The sequence below is a fragment of the Octopus bimaculoides genome, chromosome 2 (assembly GCF_001194135.2).
Source record: "Octopus bimaculoides isolate UCB-OBI-ISO-001 chromosome 2, ASM119413v2, whole genome shotgun sequence".
Lineage (NCBI taxonomy): Eukaryota > Metazoa > Mollusca > Cephalopoda > Octopoda > Octopodidae > Octopus > Octopus bimaculoides.
Window position 1 is genome coordinate 10,434,770 of NC_068982.1, and position 3,041 is coordinate 10,437,810.

A 3,041-nucleotide genomic window follows, 5' to 3' on the forward strand; every position below is an offset into this window, starting at 1 on the left:
ATATATATACTCACACAGCACACACGTGTGAGTGTATGTGCGAGAAAATTACAATTAAAAAGTGGATGTGTTCGAGTATACTATTTTAAAAAGCCATGTAGCGCTTAGTGAAGTCGAGAAGTGCAATTTGGCGACAGCTGTAAAAGAAATATAACATTTCTATAGTCGTTATATATCAAAAGCGAACTTCTGAGAAAAATTATACTTTATGTGTTGAGAATAATTGTTAAATGAGAATAGATATTAGTAGATCAAATGCTACAGTTTATCGTAAACAAAAGTGAAGAGCCTGATGTTGAAATAGATTAGACATAAAGAGAGTAAAATTAATTGTGAACAGATTTGATAAGGAATATAACAATTAAATTAATAATTGATTACGACATTTCTTAAAACCTGAAACTTGGGGAAGATGGTTAATCCAATAAATCTAACCAAGTACTTGTCAGGTAGCTTATTTGCATCAACTCGATGATGCAAATAAACTACCTTTAACAGGATAGTATATTAAATGAAAAACTAAATAAAGGTTTGAATTAACCACCAAAATATAAAATATAATTCAAACTTTCTGGATTCTGGAATACGCGAAAGTATTTGTCATCTTTGAAGAAATATGAAAGCGAGATGATGTCTTGACGATCGAGGTTAACAGGATGTAAAGTAGTTTGGATTTCAACCTAGAGCATATAAACCCGTAAGAAATGTCCTCTGGTATTTTCCCCAGTGCGCTAACGATTCTGTCAATTTACCTTTCGACCAATCTACCAATATAGCAAATGTATTTGTGTCGGGACTTGTTGAGGAATATAGCAATGATTTTAAAAATTATTTCTTTGTTCCTGGCCTATACGTTTAGGGAGATTATAAGGCAACGCCGTCGAGTGTTATACGTTACAGGTATCGACTACATGGTGAAAGGTAATGTTGATCTTGGTGAGAAATGAACACAAAACGCAAAGAAACGTAACAATATTAATTTCACCGGCAAACTTGTAGGATCTGTGGGAATAAAAACTTCCAGTGCAAAAACATGAGTGATAGAGAAGACAAAATCTGCTAGAAATTATATCAATTTCAGATTTCAAACAGCGTATGTTATAGCAGTGGAAGAATAAAGGAAGAATAAAGGAAGAATAAAGCTATATTTAATCTATATTAGGGGAAAAAAAGGATGATTTAGTGAATCAACTTGTCCCTATTAATAAAATTACCGTCATTATGAAAAATTAATTATATACTGAAAAACGATATCGGTAAATAATATTTCTGACACAACTCACCATTTGCGATTAAGAGTTGCACGAAAAATAAGCGCTTGCAAGAACATGCAATTAAAAGAACTATAAAAATATTTGAGTTAGTTTCACATAATTTATGTCCTCCTCCACGCTGAATAGCCAAAATTTATGAAATATTAGAAAAGAAATATAATTATGATCAAACATTGATCATCTTGTATTAGCAGTACTAAGTTACATTATTAAGGTAATGATAGGAAAATCAACATGGGATAAAGGAAGATAAAGAAATCAGCATGTTCTTATAAATATTGAATGTGAATTCTGTCAAGAATTGACATATGTTGCATAGCAAGAAAATAGAGTGTTATTTACGACTGAATTAAAATAATGCTTGACAAACATTAAGAGAAAAACGTACATGATTTCTAAAGATATATACAGACTGAATAAAGTAGCTGATATTACGCAAGAACATAAAAGAAAACTCACTTTTAAGGAAAGAATTAGATGCAACAGATTCACTAATACGCCGAATTGGAAATTCTTCTCAAAGAATCTGGTTTACATGTCACCTGTGTATGGACTCGTTAATGTTAAGTTAATTTATTCAATTACAAACTGATGCAATGGAGTTGATGATAAAAGGAAGACTTTTATTATACAAAAAGTGGAGGTGAAAAAATACGTAAATGAGCAAGTACAGGCTTATCATGGATAAAACTATCTGATGATGTCCGGGATATGCATCGCATTAGAAAGGGAAAAGCTACTTCCGGTGGATGAGAGGAGAAATGGAAAGTGATCACAGGAAACAAATAACTTCGACAGAGTCATAAATTAAAGAGTTATAACTAAAAATTAAAAATGGTTTGAATTAAACACTAAATATAAAATATGATTCAAAATTACTGGATTCTTGAACACGTGAGAATATTTGACATCCTTGAAAAGAATATGTCTTAAAGATCGAGCTCATGATGAAAATAGACTATGAGATATAAGAATTATATAGTTATTTCCAAAACATTCATTGCGTCATAAAATATTATACGTCATTATAGAACTAAAATAGCCTCTCATTTTCGGCGATATAAACCCCAACTTCCCCAACTTCTCGTATATATATGAGATTGTATAACCTATCTAAGCTAACACAGCCATGTTAGTTCTTCCACAAAAGCAGCAGAATGCACAACTAGTACACTCTCAAACTGAAATATTAATAAACGAAAGAATTAAAGATTTGCAGAAATATATGAATAGGCTAAAAGTATCAGAGAAAGATCATTCTTTTTCACTCCAGGTTACAGAATTTAAGTTTAAATATTCCAAGGTTTCTTTTTCATTTTTTCTCTGGTTGCACCAAGCTAGCAATATTTATTAAAGGCAGGTGGGTATCTCAGTTACATCGACCCTAGTACCACACCGGAAGTTATCTAATCTATCATCAAAAGATGGAAAGGAAAGTCGAGTTCGGTACAGTAAGAATTCGGATCGTAAAGAGCCGGAAGAAATGCCACTATTCATTTGATCCGACGATTCAACGATTCAGCCAGCTGGTTGTCATGATAATGGTTTCGAATTTTGCCACAAGAGAAGCCATTTTAAGGGAAGGAATAACTCGATTACGTCCGCCCCAGTGTTCAACGACTCCGAATAGAGGGAAGGCAAAGTCGAACCCGGCGGAATTTGAACTCAGAAAGTAGCGACGGGCGAAATACCTCCAAGAATTTCGTCCGGCGCGCTAACGATTCTACCAGCTCGCCGCCTTAATAATAATAATAATAATAATAATAA